The sequence below is a fragment of the Erinaceus europaeus genome, chromosome 11, assembly GCF_950295315.1.
Source record: "Erinaceus europaeus chromosome 11, mEriEur2.1, whole genome shotgun sequence".
In the NCBI taxonomy this organism is placed as follows: Eukaryota; Metazoa; Chordata; class Mammalia; order Eulipotyphla; family Erinaceidae; genus Erinaceus; species Erinaceus europaeus.
The window spans coordinates 63743822-63766148 of NC_080172.1; the positions used below are offsets into that span (position 1 = coordinate 63743822).

The window sequence follows — 22327 nt, forward strand, 5'->3', positions numbered from 1 at the left end:
TTTTTAAACCAGAGCACTGTTCAACTCTGGCTTATGGTGGTGCAGGGGACTGAACCTGGGAATTTGGAGCCTCAGGCATGAGAGTCTCTGCATAACCAATATGCTATCTAACTTCTACCCCCACAACACAGTTGTTTTCAAAGTAATTGAGTGGTTTGGGAGATGGCACAGCAGTGCAGCTCAAGGGTCTTAATTTGACCCTCTGCATTGCCTATGCCATTGCATATGCTGATTTTCTCATGCTGATGAAGAAGTACATTTTTTAAAGATATATTAATAATTGAAGTCTGCAGAAACCAGGCAGTGGCGCACCTGTTTAAGTGCTCACATTACAGAGTGTTAAGGACTCAGGTTCAAGCCCCTGTTCCCCACCTGCAATGGAAAAGCTTTGTGAGGACTGCAGGTGTCTGTCTCTTCCCTACCCCCCTCTTGATTTCTATCTCTATCCAATAAATAAATAAAACTAAAAAGTAATAAAAGTTAAAGTAATTTTTAAAATAATTGAAATCTGCTTGATTATTCACAAATGCAGTATAGTGTCAAGTAAAACAAGAACAGCTAGTAAAATATATAGCATATCAGAATTTATAAAGGACTTTCAAATATATTCTTTTAAAAAATGAAAGCTGAACTTTAAAAAAAATTACTTCTTTAAAAATTATTTCTTTATTGGGGGATTAATGGTTTATTGAACAGTAAAATACACTAGTTTGTACATGCATAACATTTCTCAGTCTTCCACATAACAATTCAACCCCCCACCAGATCCTCTGCCATCATGTTCCTGGACTCTGAGGTGTGTGTGTGGAGGGTTCAGGTCCCCCATCCCAGAGTCTTGTACTTTGGTGCAATACATTATTTTAAAATGAGATTTAGAGCAAAAGAGAAAGAGGAGAGAATAAAAAGAGACAGGAGAGAACGAGACTAGTTCCAGTTTATGGTGGTGCTGGGAACTGAACCTGAGACCCCAGAGCCTCATGCATAAAAATGTTCTGCATACCATTATGCTGTCTCCCCAGTGCTTGCAAAATTCTAGTGAGGTGAGCATAATGAAAAATAACAACCCTTTATCTGGATTTTCATCATTAGCAGGCCATCTTGCTGTCAAAAGAACACAAGAAAGGAGATCCTCTGCAAATGAAGTCTAAAGGTTTGGGACCAGGTGATTGCTTCTCTGCTGTACATGCACGCTGACAGATTGATCCATACTTCCAGCCTGTTTCCATCTTTTCCTAGTGGGGTAGGGCTTTCCGGTGGTGGGGTTCCAGGACACACTGTGAGGTCATCTGCCCAGGGAAGTCAGGTTGGCATCATGGTAACATCTGCAACTTGGTGGCTGAAAAACATTAAGATATAAAGCAGAGCTGAGCAAGTGGTAGTACAGCGGGTTAAGCGCACATGGCCTGAAGCACAATGACCTCAGTTCGAGCCCCTAGTTACCTACCTGCAGCGTGGTCACTTCACCAGCTGAGAGCAGGTCTGCAGGTGCCTTTCTCTCACCCTCTCTGTCTTCCCCTCTTCTCTCAATTTCTCTCTGTCCTATCCAATAACAATGACAGCAATAACAACAACAATGATAAACAAGGGCTACAAAAGGGGAAAAATAGCCTCCAAGAACAGTGATTCATAGTGCAGGCACTGAGTTCCAGAGATAACCCTCAAGGCAAAAAAAAAAAAAAAAAAAAAACCACAAAGCAAAAAAAAAAAAAAATTGGTTAAAAATCAAGAACCTAAAGGTAAAGAATAGCAGATGAAATGTGGGGTCTTTGTGTTACAAGAAGCTAGGAAGTCTGTTTTAGGTATATTCTGAGGGACCCATGTCTACTAATTTTTGCCTGAGCCTGACAGCTAACACACAGGTGGGCTAAAAGTATTGTCTGGGAAGATGGTGTCAGAGCTGAGAAGAGGAATAGAAAGCTGGATCAGGGCAGAGAACAGCTCCTGGATATGGGGAAAGTATATAACTACTGTTAATTGCAAACCCCATCGATCTGATCTGGGGCCCATATTCAGCATACGGGCCTGTGCAACCTCTGCATCACTGCAGGTCTGAGCTCACATTCTGAGGTCATAGCTAGGCTGCACTCACTGCAAGTCAGTCTTCCTTGAGTGGCAGAGTATGTTGATCCAACCTCCCTTTGGAGAATGGGACAATTTCTACCACTGTTGTTGTACATTGAGTATTTGCCCATTTATTTTAAGGTCCCATGTTTCTTTCCAAGTCACACATTACTACATCCAGATGTCCCTCCCATTTTCCTCTTCTCTCTTCAGGTCCTGATAGTGTCTCTCTTTCTATCTTCCCCTTCCTTCTTAACTTCTCTGTCTCTAATTTTTAAAATAAAATATTAAAAACAAAAAAACTAAAGGCTGTACTAGACTGAATTCTTGAAATGCACAGGAGTGGAAGAGTAGTCCTGGGTGATCTTGAAGGGTGAATGATAACCAATCGCTCAGGCTCTGTACCAAAATGAATAAAATGGCCCATTTTCAACATTCTAATACAATCCTCTTCATTGGCTTTGGAATTCATAATGTGCTTTTTTCACTTGTGGATTTCCTTTCCTAATATGCTTTACTGATTCCAGAATTAAAAGTTTGCATTTCCTGAGCTTACTCTGGCCAGTTCCCAAGAGGAAATGGCCAGAAGCCATTAAGAAGCCAAGAGAGAATCTGGGCTGGGATTAAAAATTACCTGGTGTGCTGATAATCTGTGTGTATAATTATGAAAAGAAGGCTGATAGTGGTTATCATCAATGCGATTTATCATCCTTTTCATTTTTCCTTGTTGCTCTTTTCCTCCTTATGATTTAAAAAGACCTGTGTGCTTTTGTGTTAGGTCCTATTTATAAAAGCTTTTCAGATTGGAGACTTTTTTGAGGAACAATTTTTTCCTTTTGAATTCCAAGTACCATCTTACTTTTCAGATGATAAGAATGATTAAGAACAGGCTTGCAGTGGAGAATTTGATGCACTGCACTGTGAAGGCGCTCAGCTAACTTCTACCTGTGCCCTTACCCATCCTAACCTCTCCCCATTCCACCCCTCACAGTAGTACCTCATCAGTGGCTAAAGTGAGTAGTATAAAGTGCTTTACTGTTTCTCCCTTCCAAGGCCTTGTTTTCTTTCCCCCCTGTTTTGGGCTTGGTTTTAGAACCAGTGAGCCCCTACTTCCTTTTTTTTTTTTAAATACAATTATGAGAGCATACCAGAGCATGCTCTGGCACATGCAATGCTGGGAATCAAACTTGGGACCTCATGCTTATAAAATCCAGCATTTTTGCCACTGTACCACATCCTGGGACATGAGCTGAATTCATGTCTATTTCTTCTACCTTCAATCCAGCTTCAATATTGCCACCAAAATAATTATATATATATATATATTTATTTGTTTTCCCTCTTGTTGCTCTTGTTTTTTTATTGTTGTAGTTATTGTTGTTGTTATTGATGTTGTCATTGTTGGATAGGACAGAGAGACATGGAGAGAGAAGGGGAAGACAGAGAGGGGGAGAGAAAGATAGACACCGGCAGACCAGCTTCACCGAATGTGAAGCAACTCCCCTGCAGGTGGGGAACCAGGGGCTCGAACCGGGATCCTTAAGCTGGTCCTTGTGCTTCGTGCCACCTGTGCTTAACCTGCTGTGCTACCACCCGACACTCCAAAATAATTATTTATTAAAAGACCAACTCTCCCAGCTTCTTTTTCAAGATCAAATAAGAGCAATAACAATAAAAATAACTTTTTATTTTATTTCCTTCACTTTTAATTAGCTAATTTATTTTATTTGATAGAGCAGAGAGAAATTGAGAGGAAAGGGGGTTAGAGAGGAAGAGAGAGATCTGCAGCACTGCTTCACCACTCATGAAGCTCCTCTCTCCCTCCCCCCCCATCCCCAGCCCTGGCCCTGTAGGTGGGGACCCCAGGCTTGAACTTGAACCTGGGTCCTTGAACATAGTAACACATGCACTTAACCAGGTATGCCCCTGCCTGGACTGGGGCACCCAGTTAAGCATACATATCAACAAGAACAAGGACCTAGGTTCAAGCCCCCACTCCCCATCTGCAAAGTGAACGTTTCATGAGTGGTGAAGCAGAACTGAGGTGTCATTCTCTCTCTCTCTCTCTATCTATCTATCTATCTCTTATCTTCCCTTCCCTCTCAATTCCTCTCTGCCCTGTCAAATAAAAAATAGAAAGAAAAAAGGAAAAAATAGTGCTGAGAGTGGTGGATTTGTAGTGCAGGTACCAAGCCTCAGCAATAACCCTTGTGGAAAAAAATAATGAATACATGTCTATCTAACTCATTAGTAAGAAGAGAACCGATGAAATTTTACAACTGTTTCAAGTATGACTTGGACTTCTGAAAAATTGTTCTCTACTGAACAAAACTGATTTCAATGAGTAAGAATAAAAATTTCCTCTCAAAGTAAGAGGTTTCACATAAAATATTCATTCACAAGATAATCACTATTAATTCTTCTGAAAAGTTCATCATATATATATGTATATATATATGTATATATATATATATATCAATCTATCTTTTTCTGAAAAGGGACACTGCATCACATATCAGACAGGAACCCTCAGAAACATAATCAGCCCTCTGTAGATCAACTTCTATCTCTGCTGTTACCAAATAGCCTGGCAAAAGGTAATCAAATATCTAGATTGCTCTAGTGGCAGCTGACAGTTCCCAACATTCCATTGACAGAGCATCCATTAAACCTTTTCCTGGGAGTTGGGCAGTATCGCAGCGGGTTAAGCGCACGCAGTGCAAAGCACAAGGACTAGCATAAGGATCCCGGTTTGACCCCCCAGCTCCCCACCTGCAGGGGAGTCGCTTCATAGGTGGTGAAGCAGGTCTGCAGGTGTCTGTCTTTCTCTCCCCCTCTCTGTCTTCCCCTCCTCTCTCCATTTCTCTCTGTCCTATCCAACAAGGATGACATCAACAACAATAACTACAACAACAATGGAAATAATAAGGGCAACAAAAATTAATTTAATTAATTAAAAAAAACCTTTTCCTATTTTTTAAACAAATGGACATATCTGGATTGATCATTTTGTTAAGTCCATAGTTGTTTTTATTGTATTTCTTTGTCTATTGGATAGAGACAGAAAGAAACTGAGAGGGAAGAAGGTGATAAGAGAGGGAGTGGTCCAAGAGGTGGTGCAGTGGATAAAACATAATACTCTCAAGCATGAGATCCTATGTTCGATATGGTAGCACATGCACTGGAGTGATGTCTGGTACTCTCTCTCTCTCCTACCTTTCTCATTAATAAATAAAATCTTTTTTTAAAAAAAAAAGGGAGGAGGGAGGGAGAGAGACACCTGCAAGACTTTCACCACTTGTGAAGCTTCCACCCTGCATGTGGGGATCAGGGGCTTGAACCTGGGACCTTAAGTATGGTAATGTGTGCTCAACCAGGTATGCCATTGCCTGGACCTGCCTTTTCTTATTTTAAAGCCTTTAACAATTTTCCTTAATACCACGTTTCCTCATCATTTCTTAAAACTCTACCAAACTCAGTGGGTTAAGCACAAGGACCTGTGTAAGGATCCCGGTTCGAGCCCCCAGCTCCGCACCTGCAGGGGAGTCACTTCACAGGCGGTGAAGCAGGTCTGCAGGTGTCTATCTTTCTCTCCCCCTCTCTGTCTTCCCCTCCTCTCTCCATTTCTCTCTGTCCTATCCAACAACGACAACAACAATAATAACTACAACAATAAAACAACAAAGGCAACAAAAAGGAATAAATTTTTTTAATTAAAAAAAAGCAACTCTAACAAACTGAAGCTTGAGATGAATGGGGACAGCATGCAAAGTGAGAGCTCCGTTTTGACTTGAGGGACTGGGGCAGCTTCGGTACAAGTTTACACTGGAGAGAGGAAGCAAAGGCTTGTTTTTTCTGAGAAGAGCATCCAGAGGGCCATGTGGGTCCTGGGTGCACTGGCCTTGGCAAGTGTTAAATATAGCTCTGTCCTAGCCCTGGACTAGCCTGTGAAGATAAAGAATGACTGGGGCCTGGTGTCTGTTTTCAAGAGGCTCTCACTCCCATTGGGCAATAAAAAGAAATCAAGGCTTCCAACAGTGTGATAAGGGCAATAAAGGTCCAGGAGCTGAACTTCAGGCACTCCAGTGAACTAAGAGTTTTCTGGGGTCTGATGAAAGGCCCAAGGCAAAAGAGATACCAGGGAGCCTACAAACCGTCTAGGAGAAATGAGTGAAATTTTTCTGTTCTACACTCATGAAAAGCCTCCCTTCCCTTCATGCCTTTTCAGTAGAATAAGTTGGCAGGCAGTGGCAGTGGAGAACTTATGTCTGAGTTCTTTTAAGCCTCCAGGAATGGAAGTCTTTACTATTGGCAGGGGTGACCCTGTAATAGTCCCAAAGTTTCACCTAGGGAACTAGTACTATTAAAGTTATTGCAAAGTAAATGGTGTGGGTGGAGGTAGATAGCATAACGGTTATGCAAAGAGACTCTCATACCTGAGGTTCCAAAGTCCCAAGTTCAGTCCCTCCCCCCCCCCACCACCACAAACCAGAGCTGATCAGTGCTCTGGTAAAATAAATAAATAAATAAATAAATAAATAAATAAATAAATAAATAAATAAATAAATGTAAAATAAAAGTTGATTCTTTAAAAATAAATAAATAAATAAGGAAATGGTGTTCAGAGGCCTGGCAGGTAGGACAGTGGATAAAGCACTGGGCTCAAGGTGCTAGGTTCAATCCCCAGCATCACATGTGCCAGAGTGATATTCTGCTTCTCTCTCATAAATAAATGTTTAAAAAATAAATAAATAAATGTTCTTTTGGTTGAAAGAACATTTGTTGTTGGTTCATCAACAAGGAAAATGTGCTCTCCCCCAGGTGGCTGGCAGGTAGTATCTGAATATGCTTGTTATACAGTACCATTCATTTGTTAAATATATGAAGAAAATGAAGACAAGAAAGCAAGAAGAAGAAAGGGGGGAAAGAAAAGAGAGAAAGGAAAAAAGAGGGTCAACTGGGGAGTTGGCTCAATAGGTGGAATACATGCCTTTCATATCTGAGGCCCTGAGTTCAATCCCAGCACCATACACAAACACTAAGGTCAAAACTGGGTGAACTCCATGGGTGGGTGGAGTGGTATTTTTAACATTCTTTTTTCTCCCTCCTTCTCTCAGAAACTATAAAATAAAAAGTGGGCTGGGGGTAGGGATGATGGTGGTGGTGGTGGTGGTGGTGGTGAAGTAGTTAAGTGGTAGAGAATATGCCAGAGGTCCTGGGTCTGTCCTCAGTAGAAAATTTTAAAAAGGGGGGGAGGGGCTCGGGCAGTAGCGCAGTGGGTTAAGCACACGTGGCGCAAAGCACAAGGTCCGGCTGAAGGATCCTGGTTCAAGCCCCTGGCTCCCCACCTGCAGGGCGGTTGCTTCACAAGTGGTGAAGCAGGTTTGCAGATGTCTGTCTTTCTCTCCCCTCTCTGTCTTCCCCTCCTCTCTCCATTTCTCTCTGTCCTATCCAACAACAATAACAACAACAACTACAATAATAAAACAACAAGGGCAATAAAAGGAATAAATAAATATTTTTTTAAAAAAGTGAGGGCTAGGACAATAGCATAAGTAGCATAATGGTTAGGCAAAAATACTTTCCTGCTTAGGGCAACAAAGTCCCAAATTCAATCCCCAGCACCACAGCAAGCCAGAGCTGAGCAGTGCTCTGGTAAATATAAATAGATTAGTAACATTTGAAAAATTAATGCAGAGTATTCAGCATGGAATCTCTAGGGAGAGGGGACTGGTCTGACTGCCCTGCTCAGTGTCCTCGGATGGGCAGCAGAAGAATGTTCTTTAAAACCTAGAGTCATCAAACAATTCCTTTGGCTTACTTTTCTCTTCACTAGATAACCCTTTGACCTCCACTATACTTTGAGCTGCCTAACAGGAACATCCGGCAGGAACATTCCAGTCTGAGAGCTGTCTGTACTCTACCTATGAATTTGGTGTACAAATTAGCCTCAGATGTTCCTAAGGTTCACAGGCTCCATTCAACCCAAACTTATACTGAGAGTTCACCAAAGTGACGCCACCCAAGCTGGCCTCCTGACCCCCAGGCCTGGTGACACCTCCTCCTCACTATCTACCCCTGAGACTTTGCACTGATCACTGAAGTGGTTCTGCAATCACCGCTGATCTGTATTGGCAAACCCTGGTCCTACCCAGGTCCAAGCCTAAATGTGGCACCCTGATGGCTCAGTTCTTTCTCTGCAGCCTTCCTGCCTTACACATGCCATCTGGGTCAACCTAAGCATTTGGGACAGTCCCTAGGAGCCCCAGCTGCTGTGCTTTGCAGGAAAAAGCAGACACTTCAGGAATGTGTTCAGGACCTACCAGCCCCACCCTCCTATGGCCTAGAGGCAAGCTGAGCTGGAGCCCCTGCCCTTGCCTAACACACACACACACACACACATTCACCCAGGTGTGTGGCTGAGATCAGTTCTCCTCTCAGTTTCCTCAATTGTCAAATAAGGATAACAGCAGTTTCAGCCAGTGCTCAGCACAGGAAATAAATACCAATGAGGTATTTTGGCCAGAAAGTATATATATATATACATATATATATATATATATATATATATATATATATTTTTTTTTACCAGAGCACTGCTCAGATCTGGCTTATGATGGTGCATGGGACTGAAACTGGGACTTTAAGGCCTTATGAGAGTCTCTTTGCATAACCATTATGCTATCTACCCCTGCCTGAAAGTAATTTGTTACAGAAGGTTAGGTGCTTATGGGGTGGTTAGTGGTTAGATGGAGGGTAAGGCTGGATCTGGAGGGTCTGCTCCCTTGGCCTGGGCAAGAAAGGAGGGTTCCAGGCCATACAGACAGCAACTATGATCCAGGCAATGCTGAGGCCAGAGGTGGAGATGCATGAGGAAAGCTGAACTTCTGCAAGGTCCTCTTGCCAGGAGGGAGGAGCCAAAGCATCAGGAAGACAGCTTCTAGCTCCTTTCCACTTTCCATACCTCAAGTGAGAGGCTAAGCATTGGTTTGCAATAATGCACCTTTTATCCTTCCAGCACTCTTAAACGAAGTGCAGGAAGTGTGGTCTTAGTGGTTATCACTACTGTGATTATCGTGCTGTACCAGTCCTGGGCTAGGTCCTACCAGGGCCCTACCCTGAAGTAGTGATAATGACTGAATCACAAAGGAGAGTGATCTAGGCAAAAGCCAACACAGCTCAGGGAGCTAGCTTTGAGGGTGGAGGGGAGCAGGCACCTGGGTCATTCTTCACACCAGCTGTCCAGCAGTCATGGTAGCCAACATGAGGATTGAAGGGGAGCCAAATATTAACCAAATCAAGCAAAAGGTAATGGGTGTGTGTGTGTGTGTGTGTGTGTGTGTGTTTCTGACAGCGAAGTTCCACCTTCAGTGGGGAGGGTTCCATGATGGACAGTACATCTTGCATATGCAGCGTGGTAAGTGGGGGGAAAGGTGAGCACTGAGGTTGAAAGGGAAAGCAGATACCACACTCTCCTAGAGCTCTATGTGTCATTTTGAAGAATTTGAACTTGATCCTGTAACCACTGGGGAGTCATAATGGATGTTTCAGCACAGAGAAGTGTCATCACCATTCTGAATTCAGATACCAAGGCAAGGCCAATGAAACAGTTCACTTGGATAGTGCGTTGCTTTGCCATGTGCATGAACAAGGCTCGAGCCCGGCCCTCACTGCACTGAAGTCTGTCAATCTCTCTTTCTCTCTCCCTCTCCTTTCCCCTCTCCCTTTCCTTCTCCCCCAGTCTAAATAAATAAATAAATAAAGCCACTTTGATGTGGTTTGCACACCAGGCTAAAGGAAGACAGGACGGCAGCGGAGAGTTTTGGCTGTGATTCTGCCACCGTCTGTGCTGGAAATAATCATTGCCGAGAGAAGGGCAAGGGGAAGGGCAGCACATGCAAGGGAGGTTAGAAGTGTTCAGGAGCAGGACGGGAGCAAGAGAAGCCGGGGATCTGCCCCAGCAGACACATCCAGAGGGTGGGGCCCCATTTACTCCTGGCATTTGGTCCCAGGGAGGTGCCCACCCAAAGACTCCCTGCCTCCAGACTGAATTCACAAAAGGCCCCTTCTCACCCATAAACTTTAAAGCCTGCTTGCAATTCAGTTCCAGTAGCTTTTTTAAAAAATGTTTTATACTTATTTATTTTCCATTTTGATGTCCTTGTTTTTTATTGTTGTTATAGTTATTACTGTTGTTGTTGCTGATGCCCTCGTTGTTAGATAGGACAGAGAGAAATGGAGAGAGGAGGGGAAGACAGAGAGGGGGAGAGAAAGACAGACACCTGCAAACCTGCTTCACTGCCTATGAAGCGACTTCCCTGCAGGTGGAGAGCCCAGGGCTTGAACCGGGATCCTTATGCCTTATCCTGTAGCTTTTTATTAAGCAACTATGATGTGCCAGGAACCAAGGAGGCTGCCCTGCCTCACCTAAGTAAGTTATAGAGGTTCAAAGAAGGGTTGGGAGGTTGGGGGGAGGGTGAAGCAGAAGGGAAAAACTGTGTATATACAGTCTACATTCAGATTTCTGTCCTGGCCCCAGCATTGGAGAGACGGTACCTTTGACTTCTTTTTTTTTTAATATTTATTTATTATTTATTCCCTTTTGTTGTCCTTGTTGTTTTATTGTTGTAGTTATTGTTGATATTGTTGTTGTTGGATAGGACAGAGAGAAATGGAGAGAGGAGGGGAAGACAGAGAGGGGGATAGAAAGATAGACACCTGCAGACTTGCTTCAGCAACTGTGAAGCGACTACCCTGCAGGTGGGGAGCGGGGGCTCAAACCAGGATCCTTATGCCGGTCCTTGCACTTTGCGCCACGTGCGCTTAACCCGCTGCACCACCACCCGACTCCCTGACCTTTGACTTCTTAACCGACAGGTAAGTACAGGGACATCATCATCAGAGCCTGAGACAATCTCCCTGGCCCCCAAGCCTGGTCTGTCTGTTCCCAAAGTCCTGTGTCCCTTCTGCTGCAAGATCCCAGATAAAGGGAGAGATGGACCAATCTGCATACTTGCTGTCTGCCATCCAGTGGATTCAGTCTTGGGGATCCAGGCTCTTTTCAAGAGAACTAGTAACCCACTACTGCTGAGCAGTATTGACACATACTGACATTATCAACTTGGCAGCACAGCAGTGCAGGCATATTATGAGATTGCTATCGTCTCATCCAAAAGGTGAAAGACTTAGAGTCATCCTTAAAAGATCTTAGGCATTGGAAAATAATGACAATAACAGCTCTTACTATTTTTCTTTCTTATGATTGAGAAGTGTTTTACAAGGCTGTTGTCATAGGGGTACAGTTTCGCATCTCCCCATGATAGGTATCAGCATACTTCACTGTCCACAAAATTTTTAAGTGATTTTTTTTAATGAGAAGTTTCTTTATTTTGTTTATTTATTGGATAGAAACAGCCAGAAATTGAGAGAAGAGGGGAGATAGGTAAGAGAAACAGAGAGACACCTGCAGCCCTACTTCACCACTTGTGAAGCTTTCCCCCTGCAGGTGGGGACTGGGGGCTTGAACTTGGGTCTTTGTGCATTATAAAATATGTGCTCAACCAGGTGTGCCACTACCCAGCCCCTTAAGCCCCTTTTTTTTTAAGAATTCCTTTTTAAAATTTATAATTGTATTTCATTTTATTTTACTGGATAGGACAGAGAGAAATTGAGAGGGGAGGGAGAGAGACACCTGGAGACCTGCTTCACACCTTGTGAAGCTTTCCCCTTGCATGTGGAACCAGAGGCTTGAACCCATGTCCTTGTACATTGTAATGTGTGCACTTAACCAGGTGCACCACCACCTGCCTCTCCACTATTTTTTTTTTTTTTTGCCTCCAGGGTTATCGCTGGGGCTCGGTGCATGTGCTACAAATTTACTGCTCCTGGAAGCCATTTTTTCCATTTTGTTGCCCTTGTTGTTATTATTATTGTTACTGCTGTTCAATAGGACAGAGAGAAATCGAGAGAGGAGGGGAAGACAGGGGTGGGGGAGACAAAGATAAGACACCTGAAGACCTACTTCTCTGCTTGTGAAGTGACACCCCCCCTGCAAGTAGGGAGCCCGGGGCTCAAACCAGGATCTTTACACAGGTCCTTGCACTTCATGCCATGTGTACTTAACCTGCTGTGCCACCAGCTGGCTCCCTCCATTAATTTCCCTCCCTCTACCATAGGGCACTGGGCTCCCACCTCCTTTCAAACCCCTCCCATTTTCCCTTTGTGAGTCCTTGAGTCTGCTGAAATAGACCAGTTAATTAATTATTCATCCTGCTCTGATTTTATTTTCCCTTCCTCTGATTCTTAAGACCCACCTATGAGTGAACTCATCTGGTATTTGTCCTTTTCTCACAGAATATGATCCTGGTCAGGTCAGTCCATGTTGTAATGGCCCTTAGAATTGATCAAGCAATCTACATTCCTACTCTCTTAATCTTCAGCGAGCTGACTGTGTTTCCATTTTGCATGCAATGAAACTGAGGTTCAGTTAAATAAATTATTCATTTAAGGATATGTTTCAACTCAGTGGCTGGACCAGAATTTTAACCACCCCGGGGCATTTATTAATTTGTTTACTTATTTTCAATCATTAGAGCCTTGCTCAACTCTGGCTTATGGCAGTGCTGGGGACTAAAAGTGGACCTCGTAATCTCAGACATGAGAATCTACTGCATAAACCATTGTAGTATCTCCCCATCTTGGGTATTTTTAAAAATTATTTTATATTATTATTATTATTTATTTTTTATTGCCACCAGGGTTACTGTTGGGGGCTCTTGGTGCCAACACTATGAGCCCACTGCTTCTGGCTACCATTTTTTCCTTCTTTCTTTTCTTTCTATTTTATTGGATAGACAGAGAGAAATTCAGTGTGGGGGGGACAGATAGAGAGGTAGAAAGAGAAAGACACTTACAGCACTGCTTTATTGCCCTACAGGTGAGGACTGGGGTTTGAACTCGGGTCCTCGAGCACTGTATCACATACACTCTACCAGGTGTGCCACTTCCCAGTCCCTGTTAGCTTTTCTCACTACTATATGGCCACTAGTCTTTCTGGACACACATCCACCCACCCACCCCCAAACACACTCTTTCTGCAATCCTGCTACTCCTGAGACTAGTCATGTCCGAGAAAGATGTTGTGTCGTTGTGTTTACACATCTCTCTTATGAGTGGCTGTCCCTGGGAATCAAAGTTCCTGGAAAAGATAGAGTGAATAAACTCACAGTGAAGCTACTGATGGGAAGGTTTGATGAGGAGGCTGAGACATAGAAAGAGGGGCCTGATAGAGCCCTGTGAGCTCTCCCTCGCCAGCCAGGCCTCTTCTAAGCACACAGTGTCCCATTCTTGTCTCTACCTTGTAAGCAGCCCCTTAGGACCTGAGGACTCCTGAGACTTGCTAGTCCTCTTGCTCTAATCCTGAGAAGCCTCAGAACTACTGCTCGCCCAGCTCTACTGGCCTGAGGTTCCCACCCAGGGTTTACTTTCCACCGACCTTAATGCTCTCAAATCCCAGATTGACACACCAGGCAGGGGATAGCCTGCAGAGCTTATTCATGTGCAGTAGCTGTCCAGCGACCTTGGGGGGTGAGGCTGGGGTAGGAGAAGGCACACCACCTCTAGGACAAGGTAAATATCCCTCCTATAGAAGAAAAATAATTATCCTTCTATATCTCTGAATTCTTGGCCAAGACCCCTGTAATAAAGACAGATTAACAAGAGAAAAACAAAAATTGGAAGTTATTACTTTAAACATGTAAACCTCATAGATGTGTTAAAAATATATAAGTGAGACCCCAAGGAAATGAGTTAACTTTGTCAGGTAGTCACTAGCTTAAATATAATTTTAACAAATATAAATATTAATATACCAATAATACATATTAACAATAAACATTTTACAAAAATAAAAGAGGAAGGCCAGTTAGAGGAATTGACTAGGAAAGGGAGGGTAAACAAGGATAAGGTTTAGTTTGGGACCGGGCATTGGCACACAGGGTTAAACTCACATAGTGTGAAGTGCCAGGACTAGCCCAGGATCCCAGTTTGAGCCCCTGGCTCCCCACCTGCAGGGGGGTTGCTTCACCAGAGGTGATGCAGGTCTCCAGGTGTCTGTCTTTCTCTCCCCCTCTGTCTTTTCCTCCTCTCTCCATTTCTCTCTGTCCTATCCAACAACAATAATAGCAATAACAACAACGGAAAAAAGATGGCCTCGAGGAGCCGTGGATTCATAGTGCAGGCACTGAGCCCCAGTGATAACCCTGGAGGAAAAAAAACAAGGATAAGGTTTGATATACAGATTGAAGTCCACCTTCTCCAGTGATTTAGATTTCTCTTCCTAGCCCAGTAGTTCCCCCTTAGCCTCCTTTTTCTTTTCTTTTCTTTTTGCCTCCAGGGTTATTGCTGGGGCTCAGTGCCTGCACCATGAATCCACTGCTTCTGGAGGCCTTCCCCCCCCTTTTGTTGCCCTTGTTGTAGCCTTTTTGTGGTTATTATTGTTGCTGTTGATGTCGTTTGTTGTTGGATAGGACAGAGAGAAATGGAGAGAGGAGGGGAAGACCGAGAGGAGGAGAGAAAGACAGACACCTGCAGACCTGCTTCACCGCCTGTGAAGTGACTTCCCTGCATGTGGGGAGCTGGGGGCTCGAACTGAGGTCCTTACGCCACTCCTTGTGCTTTGCACCATGTGCGCTTAACCTGCTGCGCTACCACCCGACCCCCTTCTTTTCTCTTCTTTTCTTTTCTTACCAGAGCACTACTCATCTCTGGCTTATGGTAGTACAGAGGATAAACCCTGGGACTTTGAAGCCTCAGGCATACCATTATGCTATCTACTCCTGCACCTCTTCTTTTCTCTCCTTTTCTTTTATTAGAGGCAGACACACACACACACACACACACACACACACACACACACATTCCATAGCACCAAAACATCCTTCAATGAGGTGGGGGCAGGGAAAACAACACACTATCCAACTGAACTATTTCACCACTTCCTAGGCTCTGTTTCTCTTTCTGTGATTTCAATGACCCCCAGTCAGTTGTGGTTGGGAAATATTAGGTACCATAAGTTATTGTGAGGGCTGGCAAAATAGATCACTAGGATAGTGCTTTGCTTTGCAAAGTACACCACCCTGGTTCTAGGTTGGCCTTTACCACATTGAAAGAAGTTCCTGTGCTGTGGTCTTGATGACTCTCTAACTTCCCACTCCCCTCTTCCCTTCTGTCTCCCTCTCCCCCCTACCTTCTTTTTCTCCCTCTCCTTTTTTGCTTACCTACCTCTCTGTCTATATCTTGGAAAAATATTTAGAGAGGAGAGACACCACATTCATTAAATTTGATTATACTACTGCTATTATTATTATTATTTGTGTTTATATCTTTTTAAAATATTTATTTTTATTGGATAGAGACAGAGAAATTGGCAGGGAATGGGGGGATAGAGGAAGAGACAGAGAGACACCTGCAACCCTACTTGACTACTCGTGAAGCTTTACTCCTGGAGATGGGGACCAGGGGTTTGAACCTGGGTCCTTCAGAACTGTTGTAATGTGTGCACTTAATCAGGTGTGCCACCACCTAGCCCTTTGCGTTTGTATCTTATTGTGCTTACTTTATAAATTAAATTTCATTGGTATCTGGGTATAAGAAAAACAACATTTCTAGGGTTCAGCTGTATTTTGGGTATTCTGGGTTTGGAATGTTTCCCATCCCTTCCCCACCCACCATAAGGGACTACTATATGGAGACTGAGATGACTTAACAGCTGAGCTTTTTTTCCCCCACTGCTTCACTGACTGTGAAGCTTTCCCATGCACGTTGAAACTGGGGACTTGAACCAAAGTCCTTGTACATGGTAACAAGTACAGTTAACCAGGTGCACCACAGTCCAGTCCCCAAAAACCTGAGTTTCTTGTCGATAAGGAGGAGACCCAAAGGGAGGAGCATAGGATTTGTTTGTTAGGCCCCATGTTCCATCCTGGCTCTGCAAGCTTTGATCTCAATAAATAAATAAACTGCTTTAGTTTTTTAAAAAGGAGACTCCCTTTATGAATGTCAATTTCTCTTTCAAAGGTGATTTTTATTGTATTTTCAGAGCTTCTCCTGTGTCTGTTTCTCAAAATACTCCTTAAAGCCAAAAAATGCATATTTGTGGTGGATATTCTGTTGCCCTTCACCTCCCTCCCCAAACCTGGGCTTCCTGCCACAGCTCCAGGCAGTTTTCAAGAAGAAAAAAAGTGTCCTGGTCTAAAATGAGATCAGTGGTGTTCCCTGGGTCATAAGACCTCTGCCGGGCTACGCCTCCAGGCATACTGTGGTGACACCAGGTCCCTGAGCAGCCTGGCTGGATGGGCTCCGAGGCTTGACAGCACCGTGGATGCTAGCTGCTGTCCACCATGAACCTCCACTTGCTGGTGGAAGATGCTGAGGAAGCCCCCAGGCATCCCCTCCCGTGGTGGGAATGGGGAGTGGGACTTGACTCAGATGCCCCTGATGAGTACCAACCTCAGTTCTGGGGGAAATGACCTATCCCTTTTCATGTCCCAGCTCCACTTGCCACAACACCCTTGGGAAAGTCCACACCCACACCCACACATCTATATAGTCACTCTTAACACACTTGCTCACCTCACACAACCAATAAAACATGCCCCTCCCCCACGCAGACAGCCCTGCCACCCATGCGCACACACTCCTGGGCCTGAAAGCCGTCTGTGTGCCCGGCTGCCGCAGGAACTTCACACTCACCTTTAAGGCTGAGCCATTCAGGAAGCCTGGAAAGAGAGGCCAGTCTGTGGGCACGCAGTACCTCTCCGCCCTTCCTCTCTCCCAGAGGTCTCCTTTCCAAAGTCCCTCCATACACCCTGGCCACCCCAGACTGGATGCGACAGTGTGGGGCGCCCCCTTGTGGACCAGAGCGCCCCTGCAGTCTCAGCACTCGACTAGCTCCTGCACCTGCACATGCGCCCCTCCTAGAGCACTGAGCCACCATCCATTGTCATATGCTTCTCATCTTCTAAAACTGGCATTTCATACCTATAAAACAACTCTCAATTTTCTCTCTCACTAGTGCTTGCAGATGTGATAACCACTGCACCATCTTCCAAGCTGCTCTTATCAGGTATTTAACCATGATCCTTTTAGTCTTTTTTCATTCACAGTTATTATTTAATTATAACTATGATTATTTTTTTTGTCATTGCCATGATTTCACTGCTCTGGACCAACAGTTTCTGACAGAACGAGAGGTTGGGGGAGGGGACAGACCCCATAACACGGAAACTTTCTCAAGGGTTGTAGTAGTCCCAGGTGGTGTACTGGAACCTGGGTTGAGCACATGGCAAAATAAGTATTCTTCCAAGTGAGCTGTCACACTAGCCCAATTGTTTTTTTGAAAATACTTAAAAGCAGCTATAATTGATTGTTCTGTGAAGACAACACTTGATAAAATTCGAAACTATACCTTTATGTTTAGCAAGAAAATCCAGAATTCAAATGGATAAACTGAATTCCTTCAACTACTAATCCAAAGATCAAGTCAAGCAAGAATTTATGACAAGGAACTGAGTGAACTGATAAAGGAAGATTACTGTTTTTGTTTCAGATACTGCTGGTTCTTTAATGTCCTGTTTTCTGGATAAAAGACATTTCTTTCTTGTTTTTCTTAGGTTGTTTGTAACTTTACATTTTTGGCATACTATAATTTTGCAAATAATAAAGTAAACATTTTTCCCTTTACCTGCTCCCTCCAGAATTTGAGGTCACTCACTTAGAATTATCTTCATAACAATATAGATATATTTTGTGTACATTCAATAAGAATCTGTTCTTGTAATAGAACACAATTGAAAACACTGACTATATTATCAACACTTTGAAATATCAAATTTGAAAATATGATACATACATAGGGGTGGGGGTAGATAGCAGACTGGTTATGCAAAAAGACTCTTGTGCCTGTGGCTCCAGAGCCCCAGGTTCAATCCCCCAGCACCACCATAAGCCAGAGCTGAGCAGTGCTCTGGTAAAAAAAGAAAAAAAAAGTTACATAGAATCAGATATGAGTAGATAAAGAACAAAGACTGGCTTTATGGAACCAATTCTATAATCCTATTGGAAAATAAAGAAACTGACCTGGTTCTAAGCTTACAGATTTCTTTGCCTTATGAATAAGGAAGCTTACTTTCTGAAAGGACTATGAAACTTTAAATATCTTGAGGTTCTTATGGAAAAGAAGGATCACTTAAAGTATTAAGTAGTGATAGTGGACTCTAGTGATGGTTTGACATCATAACATTTGAGGAGTTGTTGTTGTTATTATTATTATTATTATTACCTCTAGGGTTATTGCTTGGACTTGGTGCCTGCACTATGAATCCACTGATCCTGGCAGACATTTTTTCCCATTGTTGTTGTACGTTGAGTAGCTTTTTAAAAAATATTTATTTATTTATTTTCCATTTTGTTGCCCTTGTTGTTTTTCATTGTTATTATAGTTATTGTTGTTGTTATTGATGTTGTCATTGTTGGATAGGACAGAGAGAAATGGAGAGAGGAGGGGAAGACAGAGAGGGGGAGAGAAAGACAGACACCTGCACACCTGCTTCACTGCCTGTGAAGCAACTCCCCTGCAGGTGGGGAGCCGGGGGCCCGAACCTGGATCCCTACACCAGTCTTTGTGCTTTGTGCCACTTGCGCTTAACCCACTGCACTACCGCCTAACTCGCCATTGAGTAGCTTTTAACAATATAAACTGATGAAGCCCTGCAAGTGGTCCAGTGGTAAAATCATTGGACTCTCAAGCTTAAGGTTCCAAGTTCAGAACCCAGCGCTGCATGTTCCAGAGTGATACTGTGGTTTTCTCTCTGGTGTACACACATACATACACACATAGTAGGAGCAGAAGAGACTACAACATGGCTATGCTATGCAAAAGGACTTTCATGCCCTAGGCTTCCAAATTATAGGTTCAATCCCCTGTACCACCATAAGCCAGAGCTGAGCAGTGTTCTGGTCTCTCTCTCACACACGGGTGAGGTGTATCTCTCTCTCTTTCTCTCTCTCATTAAAATAAAGATGTTAAAATAAACCTTTAGAAAAACATACATAGGAATAGAATTGGGAAGACATTCTAGACTATTGGAAGAGATTTTTTTCAGATTAGTGGGGAAGCTTTGGAAATGATTAAAAGTGGTCAAATGTTAAATGAAAACCTATGTACACAAAAGCTTTTTTATTATTTACTTATGTATTTGTTATTGGATAGAGACAGAGAGAAATTGAGAGAGAAGGGGGAGATAGAGAGGAAGAGAGACAGAGAGACACCTGCAGACCTGCTTCACCGCCTATGAAGTGACTCCCCTGCAGGTGGGGAGCCGGGGGCTTGAACCGGGATCCTAACCGGTCCTTGTGATTTTCTCCACGTGAGTTTAACTGCTGCACTACCGCCCGACTCCCACAAAACCTTTTTATAAGGATTTAATTTGTAACTACCAAAACTGAGGGGGGGGGATGGAAATAAACTGTGCTATATCCATTCGGAATATTACTAACAAAAAGAAACAAATGACCAATATTGCAATATCATAAATAAATCTCAAATACATTATATTATGTCAGATTTTTTTTTCTTTTGTTCTCACTGAGGCTTCACCTTTCTAGGCCTTGTATTATCCAGTGTGTTATCCACTCCAGGCCTTGTATTATCCAATCACTATCCACTCTTTTTTGGCCCAGTTAAAAAAGTTTTATATTTATTATTCCATCTATAAGGAATCCTTACAAAGGCAAACACTATAGGAACAGGAAACACACCAGTGGTTGCCAGAGGCTAGGGATGAGGGGAGAGCTGACTGGGGAGGGTTGTAATGTGACTGCTCTGTATCTTGAGTATGGTGTTGGCTACTGAACTATATATGCTGGTCAAAACTCACAGTACTATACCCAAAATAGGATCAATTTTTGTGTGTGTGTGTGTGTTTCTAAATTATACTCAGTAGCAGGCTGGGAGATGGTGCAATGGATGAAGCACTGAACTATCAAGCCTGAGGTCCCAAATTCAATCACTGGTGTCCCATGTGCCAGAGTGGTACTCTGGTTCTCTCTTTCTCCTTCTCCCCCCCCTCATAAATAAACAAACCTTATAAATAAATTATATCTTACTAAATAAAATAGAGTGTTCTGATCAGATCTGATGCAACTTTTAATTGTAGACTACTAAGATGAGGCGATGTGACAGTGACCCATCCCATAGCTTCAGTAAAATACATCTACACACTCTTTGCTTCAAAAGGTGAAACTTAACTTTTCAATTTCTCTCTGTCCTACCAATACAAGAAAAATTAAAAATAAAGGAAATGTAAAAACAAAAAAAAAGTGAAACTTAATTCTCTTTAGTTTGGGGGTAAAAGTTAGCAACTCTTTTCTTTTGAGTAGCTGGTATATGACCTTAGAGATTAGACCATAAAAGGTTTGAAAGTAACTTTTTTGCATTCTCTTTTGTACTTACTTCTTCCTCACTTTGTGAAAGACCAATTGTCCTATCACAACCTCTGGACAGGGCTTCACACATAGTGAGGGGCTGAGGTTTCCTGTTAAACAGACTTGCCACATAGAAGAGTGATGTGTGGAAGGCTTGGTGTAGAATGTTGCTATCATATTTGAAACACTCAGGTTGCCTTTTAGAAGTCTCTTCAACTAAGGTTACCTAAGCTTCAAACACTTTACCAAAATCTATTCTGATTCCCTTCATTCACATCAGTCCTGCTTGATGACAGATTAGAATGATCGCCTTTCCAGCACTACTTGCGTTCTAACAAGATTATGTGTATGTATGTATGTATATATATGTATGTATATATGCTCAATAGAGTGGAAATTCTTTGATGAGAGATAAAAAGTTTTGGGGTTTTAAAAAAATATTTATTTATTTATTCATTCATTCATTCATTCTCTTTTGTTGCCCTTGTATCTTATTGTTGTTGTTGTTGTTGTTATTGTTGTTGTTGCTGTCATTGGATAGGACAGAGAGAAATGGAGAGAGGAGGGGAAAACAGAGAGGGGTAGAGAAAGACAGACACCTGCAGACCTGCTTCACCACCTGTGAAGCGACTCCCCTGCAGGTGGGAGCCGGGGGCTCGAACCAGGATCCTTATGCTGTCCTTGTGCTTCGCGTCATGTGTGCTTAGCCCGCTGCACTACCGCCTGACTTCCTAGAAGCTATCTTAAAGATAAATCAGACTTTCATGCCTGAGGCTATAAAGTCCCCCACGTCACCGTAAGTCAGAGCTGATCAGTGCTCTGGTTAAAAAAAAAAAAACTAAGGGTAATCAAAACAATATGAGCAAGGCTTATAAGTACATTCCCTACCAAGGACACCTAAAAAGTGCTTGCCTTCTCATTTCTCACTTCATTGGTCACTTCTAGTTGGAGACACTTTGGAGCAGAGTAAGAGTATCCCCTTTTAATACAATCTGACCAAGTTGTTTTCTTGACTGTTTTAGAATGAGTCTTTCCTGTATGATCTAATATGATGCAGCCCTCTAGCCACATATTCATTTGTCCATTAAACTACAACTGAATCTGAGATCTAGTTTTTCTTACTTTGTTATCTATTTATTTACTTTGGATAGAGACAGAGAGAAATTGAGAGGGTGGGGGGAGATGGGGAAGAGAAAGAGAAACACCTGCAGCACTGCTTCACCACTCGCAAAGCTTTTCCCCTGCAGGTGGGAATCGGGGACTTGAATCTGGGTCTTTGTGCATTGTAACCTGTGTGCTTAGCCAGGTGTGCCACCACCTGGCCCCCCCACCCACTCAGAAGCAACTCTTTTATTTTGGTCTCTATCAGTTCTGATTGTTAAGTTATGTGAATAAGAATAAATTAGCTTTCCTATTTCTTTTAAAATTATTATTATTATTATCTTTATTTATTGGATGGATGTAGACGGCCAGAAATCGAGAGGGTGGGGGAGATAGAGATGGAGAGAGGAGACACCTGCAGCCTTGCAAAGCCTGCAGGTGAGGATGGAGTAGGGGTGGGGGCTCAAACTCAGGTCCTTGCACATTGTAACCTATGCGCTGAACCTGGTGCGCCACCACCTAGCCCCTCTTTTCTCATTTCCACCCTTCACCCTACTTGTAACTTTTCAGCCAGATTTGCACATATAGTCTGCAAGTGAGGATTTTTATTTCTATGGTGCCCTAGGCAATGTACTTTGGCTTGACATAAATGTTACTTTTCTTTGAGAACTTGTTCTGAGAT

The 22327-nt window shown here is 43.0% G+C and overlaps 1 long non-coding RNA gene across 1 annotated transcript; it reads right to left on the minus strand.

Moving 5' to 3' along the window:
* Positions 1-653: 653 nt before the first annotated feature.
* LOC132541383 (uncharacterized) lies at positions 654-16961 on the minus strand. Its single transcript, XR_009552581.1, has 2 exons — positions 16813-16961; positions 654-1336 (listed from the first exon to the last, which is right to left on the minus strand). It is a non-coding gene; the product is annotated as an uncharacterized LOC132541383 (long non-coding RNA).
* Positions 16962-22327: the final 5366 nt, after the last annotated feature.